Raw genomic sequence first — 27,825 nt, forward strand, 5'->3', positions numbered from 1 at the left:
GGGATCAACATAAAATTTGATACTCTTGCAGTTACTCAAGTCTCCAGTCCAGGAGAACAGGGGTAGCAGATAGCTAGGACGTGCCCTTTAAGTGTGTTAAGACAACGATCAGCTGCCCTCAGCACCAATGTCTGTCAGCATCGGCATCTCGGGTAGAACCAGTCAGATGGACAGACACCCGGTGTGGGAGCATGGGTTCTGCCTGGCACTGAGAGCTCCTAAAGGCTTGTCTTGGGCACACGGTGTGAGGTGCTGTCTTCTTGCTGGTGCTGAAATTTACGTGTCTGCTGTGTCTTTCTTGCCAGGGCTGGTCCCAGACATGCTTCTAGACATTACCACATCCCTTCTAGGAAGATGCTGAACATTTCCAGGGACAAATTAGAGCCTGAAGCCTCAGAGCTACCAACAATGAAGGAAAGAAACAAACAATCAGGAGCCACAGTGGAAGCTGAGGACAAGAGAAAGGCAAGTGGGGCCAGGCCACACACACCTTGTTCCCACCTTTGAGCTTTTTATCTTCTTCTTCTGTTTCGTTTCTCATGTCTGTAAACCAGGGAGGAGAACATCTCCTAGAGGTAGGGAGGAGGCAGGCACCACAGACATAAGTGGCCTCCATTTCCCTCTTGAGGACCAATCATGCAGGAAGCAGTCAAAGTTGGGGGCACCAACAACAGCTGCTTAGTGGGAAAGAGCCCAAGGAAGCTTTCTGGCTCTGAAAAAAAATAGAATTATAGACTGTTCTAGAACAAGGCATTTATGCTAGAATTCCATCTCAGTGACATTGTCATTCATGGAGCTGCTTGAGCCCAAATATTAAGAATCATCCTTGGCTCCTCTCCTTTCTTCCCTCTCCCACATCCAAACCACACCTTTGCTTGCCAAATCAATAGTAGCTGCTGTCTGCTCCATGCCCAAAGCTGCTCAGAGCATGATCTCTTTTCAGCATCTTGACACTTCCTCCCCAGCCTAGGCCCCTCATGCTCCGGGAACTGTCTCACATCCACATCTCAGACCTCACGCTCATGGGCTCCTTGACTGGGAAGGTGTTCCTGTCTCCATGGCCAGTCCTCCCCGAATCCCTCCATCTCAGAGAGGCCTCCTCTGCCCCTGCATCCCCGTCTCCTCATCCTGCTTCATTTTTCTCCATCGCCTTTTCACAATGTGACCTTATACGTGACCTGTTTTCTCTCCTTTATACTATGATGGGGTGTGGGTAGGAATTTTGTTCATCCTGATCATAACTGGTGTATCCCTATCATTTATAAAAGAGTCTAACATATTCCAACAGGAAATTGCTGAATGAATGGATTAATAATACTAGAAGGAAAAACTGTTGACAAGGCCACTGTCTTAGTCCATTTGTGTTGCTATGAAGGAACACCTGAGGCTGGGTAACTTACACAGAAAAGAGGTTTATTTGGCTCACAGTTCTGCAGACTGTACAGGAAGCATGGTGCCAGCACTGGCTTCTGATGAGGGCCTTGGGAAGCTTTGCTGTTATCAGAAGGTGAAGGGGAACCCGCGTGTGCAGAGTTCTCCTGGTGAGAGGGAAGCAAGAGTCAGGGAGGCACCAGGTTTCTTTGATAAACAGGTTTCACAGGGACGACTAGAGTGAGACTCACTGACTCATTACCATGAGGACCAGGCTAGTACCAAACCATGCATGAGGGATCTGCCCCCATGACCTAAACCCCTCCCACCGGGCCCCACCTCCAGCACTGGGATTCAATTTCAACACTAGGCTTGGAGGGCCAAATACCCAGACCACAGCAGCCACCTGAGCCTGTCCACTCATGCAGCTCCCACACGGCTGGCGTCTTGGGGCGTGGCCTTGCCTAAGTGGTCCTGTCTGCCTCCCACCTCCAAAGAGCGGCCTGATGAGGCCTGGGGGCCGTGGTACTGAATCCCTTGCCCATCACTCTTGGGGAGTTTCTTTAAGAGGCATCTCTGAGAAGGGCATTTGCCTAGGCCAAGTGGCTTCACTCTGCCCTCTCCTGTGAAACAGACAATCAGAGCTCCAGAGCTCCAGAGCTGGGAGGGGCTTTGGCCACATCCACCTCTTCATTTTAATGCTCACCAATCTGAGTCCCGGGGCTGGAAACTGACCTGCCAGGACACAGCGCTGGTGGGATGTAGAGCATGCCCCCTCAGCATCCCCTGGTGGGTCAGATGGATTTCCTTAAATACTATGAAGAAGCTGAAAGTCTAGGATGGAATATCTCCTTTGAAAAATGTTATTGAGGTTAGCATTGGGGGGATGATAAGGTGAGATAAATACAACTTGTATTTTCAGCGGCTCTTTTCCAAAGAATGAGTAAAATGTTCTTGACCACCCTCCTCCTCTGATCATACAGAAACCAGTGGGTGGGTTTTGCTCATATCAAAACCACCTGTGATTGGTGAGCAAAATTCAGACTTCCTTAGAAAGTCAAGGGTGAAGTTGGATGTAGAAACTCATCACCTTCATGGAACTGAATCCGTTCCCAGCACTTAGAGCTGAATAAATATTTGTTGATTGAGTGTATAAATTTATAATTTTAAGCCTCTGGCTCTCTTAGCTAATCCAGGAGTCCGGGGAAATCAGTCTCTGTGAAGTTTTGATCAAAGAGGCCTTAGATCCCTCTGGAACAAGGATGGATAGAAATAATAATAATTTTAAAGGTGGGCCACCAGTGCCGGGGAAGGAAGGGAAGTGCTGTTTCCCACATTCAGCAGGTACCCGACTACTGCCTGCTACGGGCATGGTTGTGGGAGGCCAAAGAGGACGAGAAGTGAATCCCCGCCGTAAAACCGTTCCCAGCCGAGTGGAGGAGAGAGGGTGTGAACACACTCTCAGGACGCTGTGCTGTGGCTGGGTTTTTGGTGCAGTAGATTGAAAAAGGGAAAAAACGTGGCAGGTGGGAAACCCCTTGGGTCAGTCCAAGAATCTCCAGCCACATGAGCATAACCTCTGACATTTATGTGTTTATTTATCTATTTGAGATGGAGTCTTGCTCTGTTGCCCAGGCTGGAGTTCAGTGGTGCGATCTCAGTTCACTGCAACCTCTGTCTCCCAGGTTCAAGCGATTCTTCTGCCTCAGCCTCCCAAGTAGCTGGGATTACAGGTGCACTGCCATGCCCAGCTAATTCTGTGTTTTTAGTAGAGACAGGGTTTCACTATGTTGGTCAGGCTGGTCTCCAACTCCTGACCTCAAGTGATCCACCTGCCTCGGCCTCCCAAAGTGCTGGGATTACAGGCGTGAGCCACTGTGCCTGGCCAAGCCCTTACATTTATATCACACTTTTCCTAGGGGCTCCCTTGCACATTATTTCTAATGCAATAGACAGATGCATTTGTCCTTCTCACAGTGTAATTCACTACGTTTTAATGAACTCTTCTTCTTGTATTAATGCATGGCACGTGCACACCAGAGGGCTTCCAACAGGGGAAGGGGGAAGGGGGCGTCTCCTTCCCAGCCCAGGCGCTCATACATCTTCCTAGAACTCAGCCACTGTCACCGGGAACTTGTTTGTCCTTCCCAAAGCCAAGCGTGTGCACTGACGCAGAACTGTGAACTTACAGGATGGGTGAAACAGACAACACACGCGCTCGATAACCCTCCCCGCTGTATGAGTGACGGCAGTGCTTGTTGGCGGTGAAAGAATTCAGCCCTTGTCCTCTTTAACTGTATGAAAGTTGAGGAATAGAAGTCTCCAGGTCCATTACCACAGGTTCAGGGCAGTCCCAGTCGTGGTGAAAAGGTTTAAGGCCTTGGGGGCATATTGGTCCATAGCGGGGCAGTTGGGGCAATGCCGCGATGCTTGGGGTGGGCCAAGAGGAGCACCCCCGGCCATCCAGCCTGCTGGGCACTGGCTCAGGCTCTTGTTTGCCAAAACGTTTCAGCCCCACCACATTTGATTTATTTCGGTCCCAGTCTCTGTTTAAATCCATTTAACAGCTTCCAGTGGCCTTCAGGAAAAACCCCCAAATCCTTGGCCCGACATCCAAATCCGTCTACACCTGGGTTCAGGCTCCACTTCGGAGCTTGTGGTCCCTGCCCAGCCCGGAGGCAGGTGTGTGAGGCCAAGCTCCTGCCCCTCCCTGCCCACCCTGGAGAGCCCCGAGTTCTCTCCTCCTCCCTGCTCACGGGCGCTGCCCGAGACCCAACCCTCCCTCTGCTCCCCCCACACCTTCCCACTAGCGTGGACGTCCCCTTTTCTGGATTCCTATGGCTTCAGCAATGCGTTTGCTGCCTTCATGTCTAGGACCCTTTGGGGCGACTTGCTGTCTGACCTGTTTCTGAAGGGCAGGGCGCTGTTTATTTTGCGTCTCTGAATGTGGAGTAGAGAATTTTGTTCCATGAAGGTACTTACATAATAATTTATTAAAAGAAAAAACCCCTCAGCTGTTTGAAATTTTTTCTCCCAGAAGGAGATCTGTTTTCATGGGACCAGGTCTGAAAGTGGATTTATTTTAGATGCTCACAGGAGGAGGGTGACAGGGAGGCTGTGTCCAACTGTCACCGCAGTGTGGAGACACGTTTGGCACCTTGGATCACCTCTAGCTGGGGCTGTCCCACAGCCGCCAGGACCACACCCTAAAGGATGTACACTCTGTGGTTTGAAGGAAATTAAAGGAAATGTGGAGAAACCCCTGCAGACAGAGGCCGGGTCCTGCTGCCACAGCTAGACCTTCCTGACGGATGAGGGGCGCCAGCCATACTCTTTTTGCTTTGATGTAGGGGGTATGTATGTATTTTGGGGGACTGGGGAGGGAGGACTGAGGCGGACCCACTCCTGGCCAGGCCTGAAACCCTCCCGTTGGCACCCCTGTTTGAGCACCAGCTCACTGCATGTGGCCTGGTGCCCATCACCCAGGCTGTGCCAGGGCTGGGGGTGGCACTCGTAAGAGGTGACACTGTCTCTGGGCCTTGCCACCTACCCCTCAAACCCGGCATTTTGTGAATGAAAGCAGGGCTTAGTTGGGGCAAGTGTGCCAGCGAGGGGGTCCGCACGGGGCCTCCTAGCTCAGGGTTTATTAGGAGCCTTGATCATCTGTGGTGCCATTTCCAAACTCCCTCTCCCTCACTCAACGCCCTGAACTTCATTCTTTCCCATACCCAGGTGCTTGGGTGAGAAACGGAGTGTTAATGAGCGTTGGCTTGCTGGCCACGGGCTGGGAGGGGGTTTCCCCCTCGCCCCTGACCCTGCGCGACCCTTACCCCCTGACACCGCATGACCCTCATCCACTGAACAAACAGCTGCATCTCCCGTTGAACCTGTCCTGGTTCTTGGTGGCCTGAGAGTGCACCATGTCCATCCTCCCACCCTCAGAGTCCTGGCTTCTGGGGGGCGTAAAAGCCAGAGGAGCCGAGGCCCTGGCCCACGCTCGGAAGTACCTGAGGCGCCGGCCCAGGCTCGGAAGCACTCTTTCGGCCTGGAGATGTCGGCTGCAGCTCCCCATGCGGCCTGTCCCCTCCCGCTCTCCATTAATCTTGCACCGACACCCTCTTTATGCTGCTGGAAAAATCGAAACGCCAGGAGGCGGGAGGCGGGGAGAATCCCTCATCAGCAGCGTTTATGGTATTGACTTGCATCTCATTGACTGTGTCAACAAGCGCTTGGCATCTACATCTGGGAACAGCCTATAAAATTAGGAAAGCTGAGCGGCCATTGAAATCTCATCACTTCGGATTCACCAGCCACATAGCCCTGAACAGGAAGATGAAAAGTACCTTCTTCCCAGTGCTCGGCCAGCTCTGGGCCTGGTGAAGACGGCACAAAACCGCAGCCGTGAAACAAAAAGTGAATAGAACTAGTCACCACTCAGGCCTGGGGCCTCAGCTGGAAATGACCTTCAGAATTCAACAGAGGAGCCTTTCGTATGCGGGAGACAAAGAAGGATGGGGCGTCATTGTTCGAGCTTTAACTCTGCACAAAGGACGATCAGGAGGCAGCAATGTGTGTGCGACCCGCGCCGGGCAGCGAGGGAGGTTCTCCAGAGGCCTCTGCGCGGGGTGGTGCCCTGTGTGCCTCTGGAAATGAGGCAGAATTTGTGGTGCCATCGTGCCCAGTCTTCCTACCCACAGAAGAGTGTATCAGGTTGGAAGTGAGTTTTCCATTTCACAGGAGAGCGGGAGTATGGCAAGAGACCCTCGGAAATAGTGGAGTTTTGCTCCTGCACAAAAATAAGACCCTGCTCTGAGGATGTGAGTGAGCCAAGCACGTCTGTGCTTCTGTCTAGAGGAGCCGGGAGCTCTGGTCGGCCCGGGTGTCTCGCAGCCTTGTGGTTGGCTCTGTCCACAGGGTCCACGAGCTGGAGAGGCACAGATAAAAATGCTTTTCCCCTGACAGAGCGTGTGTGGTGGGCTGACTACGGTTTATCTGTGAGCACGGAGGTGTGGCCTGCTCCCCACACAGGCGGTGACCCCGCAGAAGGGACACTTCCGCCCTGATCTGTTTGCAGAGGAAGAGGGCTGTCATGCTCCTCTGAGGTTGAGGCCTCAGCCAGCAAGGCAGCAGGGTAGAGCAGGCTTCCGAGCCAGCCACAGAGGGGTCACTGGAAGCTTTGTGCTTTGCCAACCCTGTGACCCGAACAGCCATCCACCTCTCCAAGCCCCAGCGTCCTCGTCTGTAAAGTGGGGTGATAGTGGCTGCCTGACATGAGTGAGAGACTCTTGTTTGCTAAGCACTCTCACGGGTGGGAAGCGATTTCTTTCTGTGTTGGAGGGGCTTCTCCTATCCCTGGGCACTGTTGTGTCCCTGGGAGAAGCACAGGTGAGCAGAGCAGGGCTCATCTGGGCTGGTGCGGCCAGGTCTGCAGGGCCCTCTCACGGGCTGTTGTACGGGGATTTCCATGTATTTCAGTCGCTTATTAGCTTTTATGGCTTCACGGTGAGCCGTGGCGTCTGAGACATCCTGCTAGATGGTTCTGCAGTGGGCGGGGCTTTGAAGACAGGCCTGAAAACGTTCCAGCTCTTGCTGGAAGGACATAATTTCTGAACACGTGAGGGGTCTGAGTTTCTTTACGACAGCAGCTTCTATTGGGTGAAATGGTCAGAAAACCATTGCTCTAGTTAACATTTCAGATAGTTGCAAGTCACTCCATTTACCATACATATTTTACAAGTTTCCAGAGTTAAAATACAGAAATGGCCTTGCTTCCAAATACGAAGTGTGTAGGTGCGTCGGTTGTCTCAAATGCAGAATGTGTTTTCCTCAATGACAACGTCATAAATGCTGTTGAGATTCCCAGGCCAACTCCTAGAAACCCTTAATAGTAGAAAACAATAGGGGGAAACACCAGTAATTAGACAGAACAGAATACAATACGAATTTTTAAAAGTTATTTTGATCCCTGGTGGTCAAACGAAAAATATGATCATGGGAGGCCATGGAAGGTGAGCCGTCGGTATTCCGAAGGGAAGCTGGGATCCATTCGAGGGCTTTCGAGATGAAAGGTGCTGTTTCCTTAATATGTCTAGTTGCACTTCGAGATTTATGGCTTAACTTTGTCTTGTAAAAATTGAATGTTAGCTTTATTCTTATGATTTTTCAGAAGCAATCAGAGAAATTTTTAATTTACAAGGAGGGGAAACAGGCAAACAGAAGAAGGGAGAGAGACAGGCATCTGCGGAGACTTCCCTGGAGAGCAGAAGAGGGAGGGCGTGGAGTGGTTGCCTAGGACTTGCCCAGGAGACCCCTGTAAGAAGGAAGAGTTTTCTCAGCTGAGCATTGAGCCAGCTGGTGTGTCAGGGGCAGCTTAGTTCATTGTGCTGGGTCCTCTCCTGAGCACAGGAAGACTGCACTGTCCCCTCTTCTCTGGAGTCTGCTGGGGCCTCCTGTGTGACCTGTGTCCGGGCCTGGCCCTAAAACATCCCACCAGCCTCTCAGCCCTCTCTTCCCTCTGCAGCAGGAGCAAAGGCCACGTGGGGGAGATGATACGTCACAACACACAACTGCCTACTCTGTGTACCAGGCAGCATGGCCCTGAATCACCGTGTGGAGACGAGCCGCAAGGGGACCCCACTTCCCAGTGGATGTTGCACGAGCAAGCAGGAAACCTCTTCTGTGAGCCCCTGAGGTTCAGGGCTTTTTTTTTTTTTTTTTTTTTTTTTTAGTACTATGGCTAGTGGGATGTATCCTGACTAATGCCGACAGCACAGGGAGCCTCTGCCTGCCAGAGCAAGGGGTGAGGCAGAGACGGTGCATTGTGCACTTTCTGTTGCTGTTTTAGGACTGCTTGGGTGAGTCCAGCATTAAAAATCAGAATGGGAAAAAGGAGAGGAAACCCGGAAGTGTCTACATGGGAAAGCCGGGGTCTGCAGAAGGCTGTTTTTGGAAGCCACGTAGCCGTTGGAGGTTTACATTTCAGGATTTGCCTTACATTAAAATGCAATTTCTTTGTTAATTCTGTTTACTTATTTAACTCATATGGATTAACTGCCTATTCTGTGTACCAGACGTAGTTTGTTCCAGGAAAGTGCTGCTGAACCAGGTAAACACGGCCCCCTTCTCCAGGAGCAGAGGCTGCAGGGACAGGGAGACAATGAGGCAATGGCATGCTAGGGGGAATCGTGCTACAGTGAAAGCATCCTTCGATCATTTTTAAGTCATTCTAAGATCTTCGGAGCATCAAAGTTTTGCCTGTAAGCCTCAATTGGTCTAGTACAAAGATACAAGATACAGACTGCGGTTAATCATCTGAGCTTTGAGATCATGCGGGATTGTAATCCTGCCTTGGTTCTGCCACTTACTGCTGGCAAAAGAAAAATTAATATTTCCAAGCAGCTTGCAAGACAGAAATCATGCTTTCTACCCCTCAAAGCTGCTGTGGGCATGAAACAGCCCACGTGCATAAGGTGCCCAGGATAGTGCCCGGAAATCGCACACAAACACAGAATCACGGGGTCAGAAGAGGCCCTTGAAATTATGTCTGATTTACTCCTCCCATGAGATGCTTCAATTCTCCAACTTCTCCTCAATGGCACCTATAAAGAAATGGGTTCTCTCTCTCTCTCTTGTTCTCTTGCTGTCTCTCTTTCTCTCTTGCTCTCTCTTTCTCTCTCTCTCAAGCTCTTTTAGTACTTAGAGTTACGCCACTTCATTTGAAGTTTAACATGGTAAATCTTAGAGACCATCCAAGTCCAACACCCTTATTTTATTTTTTTTGAGACAGAGTTTTGCTCTTGTTGCCCAGGCTGGAGTGCAATGGCACGATCTTGGCTCACTGCAACCTCCGCCTCCCAGGTTCAAGCGATTCTTTTGCCTCAGCCTCCCCAGTAGCTGGGATTACAGGCATGCGCCACTATGCTCGCCTAATTTTGTATTTTTAGTAGAGACGGGTTTTCTCCATGTTGGTCAGGCTGGTCTTGAGCTCCTGACCTCAGGTCATCCACCCCCCTTGGCCTCCCAAAGTGCTGGGATTACAGGTGTGAGCCACTGCGCCCGGCCCTGACACCCTTATTTTAATGCTGTTAATGTCACTGGACTTCATTTTCGGCCCAGCATCTGCTCTCTCTTGTTGAATGTGCCACGTGCAATGGAGAAGAATGTGTGTGGGTGGTGTTCATCATTTGGGTTAAGGTGATGGATAGTGTTGTTCAGATATTTGTCTTTACTGATATTTTTGTTGAGGGATGTTGAAGTCCCTAATTATGATTGTGGAATCGTTTATTTCTCCCTTTAACTCTGTGGATGTTTGCGTCATGGGTTTAGAAGCTGTTACAAGGTGGATTCAACTCTTCGACCGTCACGTCTTTCCGAAGAACCAACCCTTCAGCATTAGGAAGCATCCCTCTTTATTTCTAATAATACTCTTTGTCTAAATGTCTATTATATCTGATATTAGCAGAGCTTCTCTAGTATTCATATGTTTACTGTTTGCATGATATTTTCTTTTCCTTTCGTTTACTTTCAATCAATACATCTCCATATTTAAAGTGAATCTCTAAGAACACTAGAATCTAATTAGACAAAAAATAAAACAAATCTCCTAGAGATAGTATATAGTTGAATCTTGCTTTCAAAAACTGTCTGACACTCTGTCATTTAATTGGAGTGTTTATTCTATTCATATTTAATGTAGTTGTTGATATGGTTGGATTTAGGCCTATTTTTTGGGGGGGCAGGAGACAGAGTCTCACTCTGCCACCCAGGCTGAGTGCAGTGACATGATCATGTCTCACTGCAACCTCAGCCTCCGAGGGTCAAGCAATCCTCCCATCTCAGCCTCCCAAGTAGCTAGATTACTGGCATGTGCCACCACACTCAGTTAAGCATCTTTTATTACTTGTTTTCTGTTTGTTTCCTCTTTTTTGGTTCTCTGTTCCTCCTATCCTGCCTTCATTTGAATTACGTTAATAGTTTTTAGAATTCCATTGTGATTGATTTATTGACTTTTTAGCTATACCTCTTTGCATTTTTTAAGTGGCTGTTCATGGAATTCCAATGCACATCCTTAGAGTTTTCTTAGAGTTAATATTGTAACATTTTATGTACATTCGTAAACCTTGCAGCAAAATAAGTCCATCTGTTTCCCCTTCCTCCATTTTTTAATGCTATAGTTGCCATAGATATTACATCCACATGCTTTATAAGCCTCACAAGAAAATGTTTTACTTTTTGCTTTGAACAGTCACATGTATCTTAAAGAAATTAAGAGGAAAATTAGTCTTTTGTATTTATCCAGCTATTTACAAATTCAGATGTTCTTCATTCTTTCCCAAAGGTGCAAGTTTGCATCTGGTATTATTTCTCTTTAGCCTCAAAAATCTCCTTTAGCATTTCTTGTAGTGCAGATCTGTTGGCAATGAATTATTATAGCCTTCTTTTATCTGAAAATGTTTTAATTTTACATTTATCTTGAAAAGACACTTTTTTACTGGTTGTTGAAATTTGTGTGACTTTTTTTTTTTTTCTTTTAGCATGTTTGGGTTATTGTTCCACCATATTCTGGCTTCCATAGTTTCTGATGGGATGTCAGTAGTACCTTGAGTTGCTACTTCTCTCTATATAATGTCATTTTTCATTTGCTATGTTCCAGATTTTTTTGGCTTGTTTTTCTTTTTATTTATTGAGTTTGAGGCTTATGGAGCTTCTTAAAGTTGTAAAATTATGTCTTTCACCAAATTTTAGCATTTTTGGACAATTATAACTTCAAATATTTTTGACCCCCTCTCTCCTCTTTTTATGGGACTCCAGTTCCATGGATGTTCAACATTTGATGTGGTCTTTCAAGTTCCTGAGGTTCTTGTTAGTTATCTATTGCTGCATAACAAATGACCCGCAAACAATTGGGGGTTAAACAACAATCCTAATTTATTACCTCTCTGTGGTTTCTGTGGGCCAGAATTCCCACAGGGCACTGTGAGGACAGATTGTCTCTCTCAGGATGCCTGGTGTTTCAGCTGGAAGACTGAAGTCTGAGGGTTGGAGTCATCTGAAGGTGCTCTCACCCACGCATCTGGCAGGTGGGGGGCTGAGGGCCCAGTGTGGCTGTTGGCCAAACACCCACGTGTGGGCTCTCTGTGCGGCCAGGACCGCCTCACAACGTAGTGGCTGGGTTTGAAGGGCAAGCATGGGGGTTGGGGATGGAAGTCATGTTGCTTGTGGCAACCTGGCCTGGGAGTCACCCAGTGTCACTTCCCCTGTCTCCTTTTGGTTGGGAAAGTTTCAGGGGTCTGCCCAGCTAGAGTCCGCCCAGAGTCTGCCTAACTGGAGACTCTGAATTTTGCTCTATCCCTGTTTGTTTGTTCATTTGTTTGTTTAACCTGATTGATCTCAAACTGCAAACTGTTTATTGGGAGGCAGCTCAAATCTCAGAACAATTTTTAAATCCTCCACTGGTGTGCTTTGTGTCTTCCTTGTGCACGCATGTTTCAGGTGCTAGCCAGAGATCTGGGCAGAGTTCATGGCTCTCTCTCCCTTTCTCACTCTCAAAATTCTCCGTCTCCTTTCCAGAGGCTGTGTTTTCCCTGAACTCTGGCATCCGTTCTTCAGGCAAGGACAACTTCTATTATGGTTTTAGCTGCCCCTACAGCACCCACTACAATACACCCTTAGGATAAATCCATAGAAATGAGAAACTTGTTCTGTGTTACCACCTAAGAACTATCCTTTAGTAAATTTCAAGTATAATATACAGTATTATGAACTATAGTCACCATGGTGGACATGAGGTCTCCAGAATTTATTTACTCTGCATAACTGGAACTTTGCACCCTTTGACCAATACCTCAGCTTTCCCACCCCCAGCTCCTGGTTGCCACCATCCTATTCTCTGCTCCTATGAGTGGCACTATTTTAGATTCCACAGATAAGTGAGATATTGTGGTATTTGTCCTCTATGATTAGCTTATTTCACGTAACATGATGTCCTTCAGGTTCATCCATGTTGTTGCAAATGGCAGGATTTCCTTCTTTTGAAAGACTGAGTAAAATCCCGTTGGGGATATGTATACACCACATCCTCTTTGCCCGTTTATCCATCCAGGGATATTAGGCTGTTTCCATATCCTGGTGATTGTGAATAATATGCCAGTGAACACAGGAGTGGAGGCATCTCTTTGAGATTTGGATTCCATTTTCTTTGGGTATATCCCCAGAGGTGGGATTGCTGGGTCACATGGTAGCTGTGTTTTTAATTTTTTGAGGCATCTCCATACTGTTTTCCATAATGACTGTACCAATTTACATTCCCACTAACAGTTCTAAGGGTTCCCTCTTCTTGACACCCTCCGTTCCTAATGGTTTTGTGTAAATGCGCCGGTCTCACCTCCACAACTGGGTTGTAATCCTGAGAGCAGAGCTGCAGTCCTCATGCCTGCTGATCCTGCAGGGTGTGGTGGCTCTGTCCATCCAAGGACCAGCCCTGTTCGTTGTCTAACACAGCACTAGAAGCTGTGCATGCTGAGCAGTGACCAGAGAAAGTTTAATTTATTCTATGCAGAAATATGGCAAGTATTTTTTTTTTAACTAATCAAACAGATTACTTATCAGATGGCATGGGTTAAAAATTACTCAGTCTAAAAATGTCTGGTGAACAAGAGCTTAATTTTAGCAAACAATTCTAAATTGAGTACTTATGAGAAGCATTTTTCTTGTTCCCCAAATCCAAAAGACACCCCCCCTCCATCAGATAAAAAGGGAAATTGCTTATGTGGGTAATTATTTCTGGAGCTGACCACTTACTGGTGTGGAAAGTCATTACAGACACCCGCTGCTTGTTTCCTGGGGATGAGGCTGGCCCTGGTGGGCTGGGAGGAGATTCTGGGGCCTTTCATCATCAGGGCCTGTGAGCACTGCGGGACTGACCGGGCGGGGGCAAGGCAGGTGCAGAGACCAGGACGCTATTAAGGAGCCCCAGGGGTCCCGATGGTGCATGGGCTGGTTTTAAATTATGAGATTTGTGTGAGAGAGAGAGTGTGTGTGTGTATGTGTGTGTGTGTGTGTGTGTGTGTGTGTGTGTGAGAGAGAGAGAGAGAGAGAGAGAGAGAGAGAGATAGAGATAGGGCTACAGAGAGAGGCAGAGAGGGGGAGCCATTAAATGCCACAGAAAGGCATGGCCAAGCGAGAGCTGCTGCGTAGCCCAGCAGAGCCCTTGCCGCTGTTTCTAGAATGGCTGTTTCACAGGCAGCTTTGCGCCTCCTGCTCGAGGCCAGTGTGGACCTCAGGGGTCTGCCCCAGAAGGCCCTGATCACCACCTTCTAGGACCCATGTCCTCGGGCTCCTGCCCAGGCCCGCACCTTCTGCACCCCATGTGCACTGCGCTGTCCTGGGAAGGTGGGAAACCCAACATGGTGGTGCCTGCCTGCCCGGTCTGGCACAGAGATGGAGCGAGTTAGAGCCTGGCCTGAGCTGCGTGCTGTCTGCAGGGGCTCCTGGGTGCTACTCTGTTAAAGCTGGGATGGGCTGGTCACAGGGGCAGCCCCCAGCACCCCCTCCAAGGCATGGCCTGCCCGCAGGCTGCAGCTTCGACCAGTAGAGTGTGGCAGAAGGGGACTTCTTGAGACTTCCAAGCCCAGAGCTGAGGGCACTGGCAGCTTTGCTTCCTTCTGTTGGGAATGGCCATGGGTATAGCCAGGTGTACGGTACAGAGAATGCAAGCTCAGGCTGGGGGACACATGGGGGAGAGAGAGAAAGAGAGAGAGGGGAGAGGGGAGAGAGTAGGGGAGAGGGAGAGAGAAGGGGAGAGGGAGAAAGAGGGGGAGGGGGACGGGGGAGAGAAGAAGAGAGAGGTGGAGAGAGAGAGAGACGGGGAGACAGAGAGAGAGGGGAGAGGGAGAGATGGGGAGGGGGGAGAGAAGGAGAGAGAGGTGGAGAGGGAGAGAGAGAGGTGGAGAGGGAGAGAGAGGGGGAGAGGGAGAGAGAGGGAGACAGGGAGAGAGAGAGGGGAGAGGGAGAGAGAGGGGAGAGGGAGAGAGAAGAGGGAGAGAGGGGAGAGGGAAACAGAGGGGAGAGGGAGAGTGGGGGAGAGGGAGAGGGAGGAGAGAGGAGGGGAGAGAAGAAGAGAGGGGGACAGAAGGAGAGAGGTGGAGAGGGAGAGAGACGGGGAGACAGAGAGAGAGGGAAGAGGGAGAGAGGGAGAAAAGGAGAGAGAGGGGGAGAGAAGGAGAGAGAGGGGTAGAAGGAGAGAGAGGGGGAGAGGGAGAGAGAGGGAAGAGGGAGAGAGGGAGAAAGGGAGAGAGGGGGAGAGGAGAGAGAGGGGGAGAGGAGAGAGAGGGGAGAGGGAGGGAGAGGGGAGAGGGAAGGAGAGGGGAAAGGGAGGGAGAGGGAGAGAGAAGGAAGAGAGAGAGACAGGGGAGAGGGAGAGAGAGGGGAGACGGAAACAGGGGAGAGGGAGAGTGGGGAGAGCGATGGATATGGGGAGGGACTGCGTGTGGTGGTAGCAACATGTTTTCTTCTAATCGAGGTTGGTGGAAAAGTAAGATAGTTCTGGGTTCCTCATGTTTCTCTTCACTATTTTTTACATTTGAATGAAAGATGTTTTGTTGGATATAAGTGGACGTTAACCTGGTCTTTTTCCTATTGGTGAAATTGTGAAACAGCAAAGTTAGCATTCAACTTCCGACTTGTCCGCCAAGTTGAAAAGTGCTCCCAAAACGGGATTGGTAAAGACAATGGTCTAAATACAGGCAAATGACGTACAATTCTTAAACGTTATTTTGTTCGAATAAGCTTTACACCAGATGATTCTACAGAGATTATAATAGTGATACAATTGGGTCTCTATTTTTCTGCCTTTCAGTATTAAATTCATATTTTTATAAATGTTTGTTGACTACAAAAGAATTTGATATTCATCACATTCATCGTCAGAAAGTGAATGATTGGATGTCCGCAGTGTCAGAACGAAGGCCTGTCTCATCTGTGTCATCAGGCCACGGAGGGGATGTGGACCTGCAGATGACATCGCGGCAGCCACACGCGTGCCTGGGGCTGCTGGAGATGCTGGTTGGGGAGGAGTTTGGCCTTCTGAAGAGGAAGTCCCAGAGCTGACTTTGGCTTAACTCTAAGGTGCATCTGAGCTTGTAGAGGGATCCCCGCCGCTCTTCTGCCTGTGAGCTCGCCCTTAGGCTTGGCAGCCGTGGTCCTGCCCGTGAACGTCCCTCTCCTTCCTGTGAACGTCCCTCTCCTTCCTGTGAACGTCCCTCTCCTCCTGCCTGTGAACGTCCCTCTCCTCCTTCCTGTGAACGTCCCTCTCCTCCTGTCTGTGAACGTCCCTCTCCTCCTGCCTCTGAACGTCCCTCTCCTCCTGTCTGTGAACGTCCCTCTCCTCCTGTCTGTGAACGTCCCTCTCCTCCTTCCTGTGAACGTCCCTCTCCTCCTTCCTGTGAACGTCCCTCTCCTCCTGTCTGTGAACGTCCCTCTCCTCCTTCCTGTGAACGTCCCTCTCCTCCTGTCTGTGAACGTCCCTCTCCTCCTCTCTGTGAACGTCCCTCTCCTCCTGTCTGTGAACGTCCCTCTCCTCCTTCCTGTGAACGTCCCTCTCCTCCTTCCTGTGAACGTCCCTCTCCTCCTTCCTGTGAACGTCCCTCTCCTCCTGTCTGTGAACGTCCCTCTCCTCCTGTCTGTGAACGTCCCTCTCCTCCTGCCCCACTCTCTCTTGACCTTTCCGTCCATTTGTCGGAGAATAAAGGCCTGCGTCTCCTGGAGGTGGGGCCGAATACCTGTTGGGAGGCCAGGGCTGGCAAACAATGAAAAGATCACTGTTTTCCAAACTCACTCAAAGGCTTGTTGATTTGACCTTTACTTCCAGATCAGAGAAAATGATTTTGATTTCATGTTTTTGTTACAACGACATTTAAAGGTGTGACCTTTAAAGCGACTTTTGTTTCCCGCTTAAAAGCTTTTTGACCCTTTTGGTTTTGTGCTGAAATCAAAGTTGATTAGGTTGCACTGAAGAACTCCGTTGTTTTGGCTTCTGCTGATGCGCACTGTGGGAAGAACGGTTTCGTTATTGTGGATCGCACCTCACGTGCTGTTTCTGAGGGATTCAGATGTCCGAGGACCCCTCTCCAACTTTCATGGGAGCCTGGAGTCTGGAAACCAACAGCACAAGAGGCAATTTTCTTTTCTTTTCTTTTCTTTTCTTTCTCTTTCTTTCTTTCTTTCTTTCTTTCTTTCTTTCTTTCTTTCTTTCTTTCTTTCTTTCTTTCTTTCTTTCTTTCTTTCTCTCTTTCTTTCTTTTTCTTTTCTTTTTCTTCCTTTCTCTCTCTCTTTCTCCTTCCTTTCCTCCTTTCTTTCTTTCCTTCCTTCCTTCCTTCCTTCCTTCCCTCCCTCCCTCCCTCCCTCCCTCCCTCCCTCCCTCCCTCCCTCCTTCCTTCCTTCCTTCCTTCCTTCCTTCTTTCCTTCCTTCCTTCTTTCTTTTCTTTTCTTTTCTTTTCTTTTTTTTCTTTTTTTTTTTCTCTCTCTCTTACCCTGTTGTCCAGGCTGGAGTCTGGAGTACAGTGGCGCGATCTTGGCTCACTTCAGCCTCCGCCTCCCAGGTTCAAGCGATTTTCCTGCCTCAGCTTCCCGAGTAGCAGAGATTTAACCTGGTAAATTATTGTATTTTTAGTTGAGACAGGTTTTCACCATGTCGGCCAGGCTGGTCTCAAATTCCTGACCTCAGGTGATCCACCCACGTCCACCTCCCAAAGTGCTGAGATTACAAGAGAGAATTTTTGATTTTCAGCTCCCAGGCCAGTGGGTTCGGCCAGGCGGGGTCTCCTCCCACAACCGCCCTGTGCTTTGGGCGGTTCCTTTGCTTCCCAACCTTCTGTTTCAGATGATTTGGATCCGTAACAATCTGAGTCGTGCAGCCCCCGGGCTCTCTGTGGCAGCCTCGAGGGGGGTGGCTTTCACGATGAATGCAGCGGGCAGAAGCACTGCGGCCTCCCTGGGGTAGCCCAGCGGGCAGCCTGTCCAGTGAGGGAAAAGGGGCAGGTGTGTGGGCAGGCTTGTAACACCCCAATCCCGAGATGGATCTGACCAAGCCGCCCCAAAGCAGGCACTGTCTTATTCTGCTCGCGTGGCCACCACAGCAGACTTTTATCTCCCAGCTGTGGGGGTGGGAGGCCGAAAGTCACGGTGTAGCTGATTCAGTTCTGGTGAGGTCCCCTTCTGCACAGCCGTCTTCTTGCTGCGCCCTCACGTGCGGGAGAGAGTTCTGGTGACTCGTCTGATAAGGGCACCGATCCCACCATGGGTCTCGCCCTCACGACCTCATCTAACCCTAATGAGTCCCTTAGAGTCCACATCTGTGACCTTGGGGTGTGCCCTTGGGGGTCAGGGCTCTCACGATGGACTCAGGGGAACACAAACATTCGGTCTTTGAGACACGCAGACAAGCAGGAGGAAACGTCATTCCCACAGAAATCAGGGAATGGAGCCATGCAGAGGACCCTCAGGTTAAAGGAGGGTGGAGGCTGTGGCCTCTCCCTGCGCAGAGAGCAGGGCAGGGGATGTAAGTGGGGGAGGTCCCAGCAAACGGGAGCCTGCTGAGTGGTAATGGGGCGTTTATTACCACAGTACATCTTAGGTAACCACCTAAAATCACAAGCTTCAGTATGTTTAATAAACTTTTATTTTAATACAAGGCAAACAATCAAATCAAAGAATTTTTATGCAATTTAGTAAGAACAGAAGTAGAAATTGGAAATTTAGACAGTCGGATTAGTTTTATTTACAGAACGGGATCTGTTTCCCTCTGGTGGTGACCGGCACCTTTTAAAAGAATCTGCGGAATCCTAACCGTGACAGACGCTGATACTGCTGGGGACACCAGACCTCTCGACCAGCGTCACCTTGAGGCACCTCCTCGCCTGCTGACAGTGGCATGGAGACTGGGGGCTGCGGCATTGGGGGTGGCTCCAGGGCCTGGGACCCTGGCTTCTGAGCAGGTGCGCCATCCTCAGTGTGGGGGAGGATGAGGGAGGAGACGCCCACTCAAGGGGGTGACGGGACAGGCTTCCTAAACCCGCTGGAGCTCTGAGGCCCCTGGCGTATCCCTCCCGTGGAGACAGCTGTGGAGGTGGGCGCAGGAGGCCAGGTTCTCCCTGTATTTCTAGACTAGAGGCAGTGGCAGCTGTTGGTATGGGATGGGAGGGGAGAGCAGCTGGGACATAGAAACATTCTGAACCAATGATAAGCTCCCCACTTCCAAACCCTTAAATGTCTTTAGTCTGTAAGAAAGAACACTCCTGACCAAAATCAGCCAGAAGACCCTCTCAGGTTTATTCTCTGAAATAAACCTGTCCTTGACTGTGGAGCTGCTTTTGTGTTTCTCTCCTCTTTCTTTAACTCTTACAGAGAGCAGCTGGCACAGCCCCGCAGGCTACAGCCTCTGTTAGTGTGGGATGTGAAGGAGAGGAGCCAGGATGGCCCCACACACTTTCCTTGGTTGCCTGGGTGGGTGCAACGGCCACCTAAGAGGGCCATCTGAGGACACGAGGCAGCGTCAGCCTCCTGAGATCTGGGGTGTGCACGGGACGTACACAAAGCCGTCAGAGATGCGTGTCTGGCGAGGTGCCGACTGGGAGGGTGGGTTTCTGTAGTGTTTAGGGTAGAGGGATGAAGCTGTGCAGGGGTGTGAGGCCTGAGGGCTGCAGCAGATGCCTGTGTCCACATCTGGACAGCATTGCTGGCTAACACTAACCCCACCTGGCTTGGGAACAGGCTTGAATGTATGGTCTGTCCCGGGCAAAGAGTAACTTCTTAGAAAACCCCAGCAGTCACTGAGAAGTTCAATGACTTCCTGAGCCCAGCTCTTGGTGTGATGTGATCCAATTGGTGGTGTTACTTCTGGTTTTCGTCTTGTTCACAATAGGATTTGGAGTAGTTTACAAAGGTTAACAAAGTCCAGGGAGTCAGGGAAGGGAAAATTAAGAAAAAGCCACAGGACAGAGTGGAGCATGTGGTGAGGTCAGCCTCCGATTGTGCTGCTGTGGCCGCGGTGGGGTGGAAGCTGAGTCCATCTCCTGAAACTGCCGGCCCCGAGCCTCACGGCGCCCGTTAAAAACTCTGATTTCCAGCTCCACTCACGGACACCTGGGTGCAGTGGGCCTGGGCTGGGCCCCGGAACCTGGGTTTCCAGCAAGTGCCCAGGGCAAGTCCTGTGATGGGAGTTTCAGGAACGATGCCGGCCACGTGTCCTGAGGCTGTGGGCAGGGCAGGTGTCTCTGAAACCCAGGGTGCTGCCAGTCTGGGATGCCTGGGCTCCTGCTGTGGGCCTGGGTATTGGAGAGCTGGCAGGCGGAGGTGAGGGCCTCAAAGCTGGTGGAGGGGGCTCTTTACAAGGACATGGCTCTTCCACGACAGTCTCAGGTGTCTGAGCTTCCTCACCTGCTCAGGGGCTTCACCTGCATCCTGGGGGTTTCCCGGAAGGTGACTGGGTCGGGGGAGCTGCCGACGCGGAGAAAGCAGGCCCAGGAGACCAGGTGGTCCAGGCTCTTTGGGTCGTGCCCTCTCTGTGGGTCCTGGCTGGTGTTTTGCACGAGGCAGGTGGTGCAGAGGCAGGGTAGCTGCTAGGGGCCTCCTTGGGAAAAGGTGATGGTCAGTCAGTACCTGGGGCAGGGCTTGTGGTCGGCCCCAGCCACTCTCTCCCCCAGCATCTCTGAGCCCAGCCCTGCTGGGTGCCAGCACCTGACGTCCCAGAGGACCCAGGCTTCCTCCCTGGGGTGTGGTCCTGCTTACGGTACCTGCTCTAACAAGGAACCAAGTGCCAGCCCCCTGAGCCCTGGCACTGCCTCTGAGTGGAGCCTGGTACTGCCTTGGGGTCTGGGCGGGGGTTGCCCAGAAGCTTTGGGGCAGGAAGAGAGTAGGATGAGGCCTCTCAGACGATCAGGACGGGCTGGCTCCAGGGAACTGGATCTGAGGCGTGGAGCTGGGGAGTGTGTTCCTTCCACATCCCCTGGAGAGGGCGGAGCGCTCCCTACCCCCTTATCACTAGCAGGGCTTCAGCATCCCCAAGCCAGGAGAAGGGGGAGTCCACACCGATATCTCCCCATGCTTCTTCATGTGGGCCAAACGTCCTCACTTCCCCCCAGTCCAGTTGTACATGTTGTGCACTGCCAAGGGCCCTGGCAGAGGGCCAAGTTGGAGCTGAAATCCAGCTGTGGCATGGCCCTGTGGGCTGCACACAGCATATGAAGGCTGCACTGGTCAGCAGCTGCTCAGTCTGAGAGAGATCCTGGATCCCCATGTGGCGTCTCTGGGCCTGAATTCTCTCTTAACATAAAGAGGACACCTCCTTGTGAATTGCTAAGGAATTTGAACAGAAGAGGGCCGTGAAAGCTCCCAGCACCATGCACTGTCCAGCTGAGTCCAACACCTGGAAGCTGCTGTCAGCTAGGTCCCTCGGACACTGCTGTGGGCTGGTCTGCCCTGTCGGGCCTTCACCGCTCAGAGCTGCAAGATGGATTCACCACTTTCCTCTGTGCGGTCTCAGCCTTCCAGATGGTCAGAGACTGCTGGTGCCTCCCTCTACCCTCCCGTTGCTGTCCTCCAGGGCCTCATCTCTGGGACTTGTCTGCCCTGCCACCCCTCACATTGACACAAATGTGTATGCAGATGCACACATGCCTGAACACAAAGACACGTGCACGTGCACAGATGCACACACACACAAGCATGTGCACAGATGCACACACAGACACACACATGCACACAGATGCACACAGACACACACACACACATGCTACAGCATGTGCACACAGACACACACACACACCCTGCACACCCCAAGCCTCGTCTGCTGTCCCTGCTGTGCCTGCTTCCTTTAGGCCCTGACACCACCCTCCCCAGGGTCTCCCAACTGCCCTGCCTGGACACAGAGAGGGGTCCTGTGAAGTCAGGCATTGAAGGGCTGGGCGTCTCTCAGCCCCTGTGGAAGCCTCACTCCAGGACTGTCCCTCCCCGGCAGAGCATTCAGGACCAGCAGCCCTCAGCCCTGCAGTGTCTAGACCTGGTTCTAGGGAGCCGGGAGCCGGGGGAGCTGGGGAGCTGGGTCAGGACCCACCCACCTTTGATTGGGACCCATTTGACATGAGACCGTGGGTATCATCCCTAAATTAAATCTTGATTTCAGAATTTTGGAGTTTACCAAAAGGACTTATTTCTCAGTACTTCCAAAGTTTCTATTTTGTTTTAAAATAATAAACAATACACATCTGAACTTGTGAAAACAAGCTTATACGAATACTATTCCACAGCCTCCCACCCCAGCCGTCTTTCACAAACTGTGAGGGTCAGGATGTTACTGGCTGGGACCCCATAGCCCCCGGGCCTCCCTGATGTCCAGGCTCCTCTGCGGGAAAACTGGGCTGACGTGATGCTCTGCAGTGAGGGACACCAGGGGTGGCTGGAAGAGCCAGTGCATGCCTGGACCCTCACCTGGGTGGGGTGTGGCATGAGGGCACTGTGAGTGCTGGGGCCTGGGTCTCGCTGGCCTTGGCCCGTTCCAGTGGCAATGGCTGCCCACCATCTTAAAACCCAGCATGATCTCTGGCCGACTGCTCTGTTGCTTTCTGTATTCTGTTTATTTTCTGAGAATCAGAAGAAGATACTAGTTATCTGCTCCAGCCTAACCCTCCATAAAGCCTGATTTCCCATTGTCAGCACCCCGTTCCTTTCGACTAAAGACGGCTCTGTTTAGGTTCCTCCTGAAAATGATCACCGGCCTGGGAGGGCTCCTGCTTCAGGATCCTGAGGTGGGGGACGGTGAGAGATCCCTGCCTCCTGTTTGGGGCAGGTGGCCGGGGGTCGGTGGTGACTGCTGCAGAGGTCGCAGGCTGAGCACACGGCTCACAATTCTGCTCCCCATCCCCTGTCACCTAAGGCATCTAGCTGCTTTCCAGCCATCTTTTATTTGGGGTCGTATCAGGAGTAATCTTGTATCAGATCCCATTACCCTGGGGCCTTCTGCCTTCAGGGCTGGGGGATCGGTGCCTGGTCCCCAGGGAGAGGCCTGGCTGGACCGTGGGCTGGGCCTCGAATCTGTAGGAACTGGCTGGTGTTATTGCTCCCAGATTTATTTTTTGAATCTCTGTGAAAAGGAAAAGCAAATGAGTGCATGTGAGGCAGGAGGCAGGTCGGGGCGGGGAAGGAATCGCCTCTGCAGCTGGCAAGGAAGCGGGTTTCCAGGAGAAAACTCCTGGGGGAGAGGGCCCCACTCACCTCCAGGAGGAAGCAGCACAAGGGCTGACTCCAGGTCACCCCTGGGGCAACAAAGGTCAAAAGGTGGGTGCACCTGCTCCAGGCCGGTGGCTGCCGCAGGACAGACGGCTCCCGCCGCCTGGAGCTCACGTCCCCCTCCCCGTGCTGGGCCTGCACGGAGGCCCCCGAGCTGAATCAGCAGCCGGGGAACTATCCTGGCTGCAGTCTTCGCTCTCGGCTTCTTTTCTCTGTTCCTTTTTGTTTGTTTTGAGAGAAGATCTCACTCCGCTGCTCAGGCTGGAGTGCAGTGATGACATCCTGGCTCACTGCAGCGTTGACTGCTGGGCTAGGGTGATCCTCCCACCTCAGCCTCCTGAGTAGCTGGGACCACAGGCACACGCTGCCATGCCTGGCTAATTTTTATTATTTTTTTTTTTAGAGAAGGGGCCTCCCTGTATTGTCCAGGCTGGTCTTGAACTCCTGGGCTGAAGAAGCAGTCTTCCCACCTCCGCCTCCCGAAGTGCTGGGGCTACAGGTACGAGCCACACGACTGGCCTTGATTCATGTCTTAACTTGGTCAACCTGGTGGACAAAAGGAGTGTTATCTATTGGGGGCTTCCTCAGATACCCCAACAGCCATGAGGAGGAGGAAGAGAAGGAGAGGGAAGGAGACTGGGGAGGAGGAGGGTGGAGAGAGGGAGGGGCTGGTGAGGCGAAGGGGGAAGGGCGAGGAGGAGGGGCAAAGGGGGAATTTCCGAAGGGTCTGGGCTGCTGAGACAACAGTGAGCTGCAGCTTCTCCCACATGCACGTGGCTGGACCTGCTGCCCCTTCCTGCTCGGGAGGGAGGTGGGCCTGGCCGTGCAGATGTGGGAGGTGCGGGTGAGTGGGCGCCTGGTGAGGGTTCAGTGGAGCCAGCGCTGGGTCCTCCTGCCAGGTCAGCCCATGTGCCTTGGACCCAGGAGGTGCAACACGGTGACCCCATCTCTGTGGCGCTGGAGGGCTCAGGGTTGTCAGCGAAGAGACACTAGGGCAGACGTGGCTTGATGGCCGGGGACGTCGCTAGTGCGTCAGCACCACACCGAGGCCAGGCCTGGTTCTCACCCCAAACAGAACAGCTTGCTCCGGCCTTCCCAGCCACCCTGAGCACCTGGTCCCTTACTGCCCCCCCGCCCCCCTCAACAGGGCAGAAGGCTGATGAGTGGTGCGTGTGAGTCGCAGAGTCAGCGAGTGGGAGGAGGGCCCCGAGGTGTGGGCCGGGCCACAGGCCACTGTCTGGGTCTGCAGGTGGTGCTCCTCTCCCGGCTGAGTGTGGCCGGGGCTGGTGGGAGCCGCGGGCGGGAGGGTGGTGCCTGCCTCCCCACGAGCCATTCCCACGCCTTCAGAGATGGAGATTCATCTCCAAGGGTAATTTAGCAGGAGTGGAAAGAAAAAGAGCTGCGATGATCGTGCGGCTGGATTTATTAAAATGGAAGCGGGGGGTGGGGGGCAAAGGCAGCGACTGCATCCGGAAGAAGCTGTTTCCAGCGGCCTGATGAATTAAACAAGTTATTCCTATATTGTAACTGTAATTATGTCAGGAAATAAAATAGAGATGAGAGTGCATGTTCAAAAAAAATGGTTTTGAATAAGGAGTTGGGCGTTTCAAACGCTACGGTTTGCAGCGAATGGAGCCACAGCGCCGACCTCTTCAGACTGAGTCCTGCCCAGGAGTGAGAGGAGGCCCCAGGCGCCTGCAGAACCTCCCGGAAATGGGAGGGACTTGGCCTGACGGGCCGAGCGGTCCCTGGGCACCTGAATGTCCTCACTCCCCCTGTTCTTCTTTATTCGTGGCCTTTTGTAAATAAAAATGAACATCAAATCCTTCACCTCATTTAAGTCTCATTAGCAGAAATTAGCAGAAATGTTCACCAGCAGACTCAGCTCTTCACAGGGTCTCATTCAGATGCTGGGGCTGGCTTGGTGCCCCTTAGCACCTAGGGGGTGGGGCTGGGCTCAGAAAGGCGCCCTCACGCCCAGCCCAGAGGATCCCCTGCACCCCCCACTGGGCTTTTGGAACTGGGTCCCAGGGAGCAGCCATGGAGGGGCTGAGCGTGGCCTCACCGGTGTGGCCAACCTTGGATGTGGTTAGGAGCCTGGAATTTGATGTGACTTTAAGGATGTTGAAAATCACGTGACCACTAGATCCAGACACATGGAATTAGGAACCACACACAGTGGCGTGCAAGAGCCTGGTGATTTCTGCATGTCCAGTGCACGGGCATGTGCGTGCATTTGTGTGTCTACACAGACGCATGACTTCGTGAATGGAGATGCGTGTGTGGGCATGTGCACTGTGTGTGTATACACGTACCACCACGTCTACAGACACGTGTAGATCTATCCAGGATTTCGAAGTGTCAATTAAATACAACCGCATATTGCCCCAGAAGAGTCTCAAAGAGACTCCCAAGGACTTCAGGTTCCTCCAAGGAAAGAAATCGCTCAGCCCCATCAGGATCCGGCCAAGAGAGAATTTGTTACTTCATCCTCCCTCCCTCTTGCCACTCCAAGGTGTTCAGATGTCTGCTGAACATCTCACTCTCTTCTTTCTCTTCTTTTGACCAAAACTTTGGAGACAAAGTTTGCAAAACCGGTAAAAGACCAGAGGTAAGAAAGATGTCAGCAGGTTGCTGAGAGCTGCATTGCCCCAGGAAACACTGGCCTGAGGCACACGCAGAAACTCGCAGCCTCCGCCAGCTCCTGCCCTGCTTGGGAAAGTCCAGGTCAGGCCTGATGGACACACCCAGGGAGGAGAGAGGCCTCGAGGCTGTCTCTCCACAGAAGCGCAGGGCCTGGCCTCCTCCATAAGGACGAGGGCTGAAGGCTGCAGGTGTGGGAGGCTGTGAGGTGGGCAGCAGGGATGGTCAGGGGCTGGGGAGGGGAGGGATGTGGGGTCCCAGAGCAGGAAGCTGTGCCGTAGCAGGAGGCCTGGCATCCCCTTACTGGCCCCTGCCCAGCACTAGCATTCTGCAAACACTGGCTGCTTAAAAAGAATGGAGACAACAGTGCACTTCCTGGTGGAGCCTCACGGCTGCCCTGAGAACTCTGGCTGCCTCTCAAGCTGCGCGGGAGTGAAGGTGAGGGCGTGGAGCGGCTCCGGCCCCGGTGCTCCGTGAGGTGCTGCTCCTCATGGCTGCGATCCCTGCGGCTGCCGTCCCACTTTCCAGCAGAGGAAGCTCAGGCTCCAAGAGGGGAAGGAAGGTCCCTGTGGCCACATGGCTGGACGGAGCATTTGAACCGACTTCTGTCTGCCCCAGTCCGTGCTGGGGTGTGCAGGTGCTGGGGGCTACACAGAGCTGAGGAGGCCGTCAGGGCTCCCGGGCAGATGACCAGGCTGGGTTTGCACCCCAAGTCTGTGCCTAGACTGGGCTGGGTTTGTACCCTAAGTCTGTGCCTAGAGCCTGAAGGGCATGCATCAGGTCAGGGTCTGGTCAGGACCCTGCAGGGGAGTGAGGGGCCCTGGGGACTTGTGTGGGTGCCGTGCCTGGGCCTGGGGACAGCAGCCTTACCTGGACTTTGCCTCTGTCTCTGGCTCCTGCTCTGGATAATGGGCCAGCACCTGGCTGCAGCGGTCAGAGGTGAGCCTGGAGTGTGCAGAGCCGCCTCCTGGAGTGCTCACGAGCTCAGGGTGAGAAGACTGGATGCCACCTTGGTGCGGAGAGACTGGGAAGGGCCCCCCTGCAGTCCCTCCAGGCTCTGCCCTGGTCTCCACCCTGGCGTCTCCAGGACTGACCGGCCAGGCTCTCCTCTCTCTTCACCCCTCAGTGTGTGCAGCTACTCCTTCCTCTGCTCCGCCCCATGGGAACAGCTCTGGCTCAGGGGCCCTCTTCTGAGGGAGAGTGGAAGGGCCCCCAGGCCTGGCCTGAGGAGCCCCGACTCCTGCCCTCTGGCTGTGACAGCTGCGGGGATTTGGGGCAGGGGGTGAGTGAAGGAGCACGATGCTGGGGTGGCGAAGCCCAGATGTCGTGTGTCTGGATGCCACACAGTTGCAAGCAAGGCCTCTGTGGAACCCCCAGGCCGCTCTGGGACTGGAGGGCCCCACAGGGTGGTCCCTTAAGGGGCCAGTGGGAGAGCCTCATGCCCCTCTTAGACCAGTCATGGGGTGGGTCATGTCCCTGGGAAGGGCACTGGCATGGGCCGGGGGCATCTGGTTGAGAGCAGTTCATGGAGAGAGGCCTGGCTGTGAGCCCTCAGCAGCCCAGCTGCCAGCCACTGGGAGCCCCAATGTCCCTGTGGGGCCCCTGGCCTCTGATGCGTGGCCCAAGGCCGGAGAGTCTGTGACTTCCCCTGACTTCCCTTCATTCACAGCCACCTTTTCACAGGGAACATCTAATCCTGAAAAACAGAAGGATGACTGCAAAGTAGTGGGATTACTTTTTTTTTTTTTTTTAAGAAAATCGAGACCACAATAGTTATGTATCAGTGACTTCCTTCAAAGCAGGTACCCCAGAGAACACAGAGAGAGGCTCAGGGGTGCAGGGAGAAGACAGAGACAGAGAAGGAGGCAGAGAGACAGAGAGAGAAGAGGCAGACGGAGACAGAGAGGGAGGCATGGAGAGACAGAGAGAGGAGAAGAGACAGATGGAGACAGGGAGGCAGAGAGAGACAGAGAAAGGAGAAGAGACAGATGGAGAGAGAGAGGGAGGCAGAGACTTTGTGTGTAACACATCCTCCCTTGAAAGAGAAGCAAAAGGAATCGGAAAAAATGTTTGCAAACTCTTCATCCAACAAGGGACTAATGCCCAGAATTTACAAGGAACTCACTCAGCTCAACAGCAACAAAAATAATCTGATTTTAAAATGGGCAAATTTCAGCAGGTCATGGACTAAAAAAGTAAAAAATAAGAAAAATGAGCAAATGATCAGAGTAGATGTTTCTCAAAAGAAGACCTACCAGTGGCCAGAAAATATACGAGAAAAGACCCAGCATCACTCAGGGAAATGCATATTTAAAACCACAATGAGCTACCACCCCACACCTGCTAGAATGGTTTTTATCAAAAAGGCAGAAGATCACAAAGGCGGGGAGGCGGAGAAAAGAGGGCCGTGGGCACTGTCGGACTGTAAGTGAGGACGCCTGCTATGGAGAGCAGCTGGAGTTTCCTGAAAACACTAAACATAGAGCCACCTTAGGATCCAGCAGTCCTGCTGGGCATACGCCGCAAAGAAAG

At 52.1% G+C, this 27,825-nt stretch overlaps 1 long non-coding RNA gene across 1 annotated transcript; it reads left to right on the forward strand.

Moving 5' to 3' along the window:
• Positions 1-7,171: 7,171 nt before the first annotated feature.
• Positions 7,172-9,007, forward strand: LOC144340100 (uncharacterized). The gene is made up of 3 exons (XR_013415826.1): positions 7,172-7,439; positions 7,892-8,225; positions 8,442-9,007. It is a non-coding gene; the product is annotated as an uncharacterized LOC144340100 (long non-coding RNA).
• The last annotated feature ends 18,818 nt before the right edge of the window (positions 9,008-27,825 follow it).

Source organism: Macaca mulatta, chromosome 3 (genome assembly GCF_049350105.2).
Source record: "Macaca mulatta isolate MMU2019108-1 chromosome 3, T2T-MMU8v2.0, whole genome shotgun sequence".
Taxonomy (NCBI): Eukaryota; Metazoa; Chordata; class Mammalia; order Primates; family Cercopithecidae; genus Macaca; species Macaca mulatta.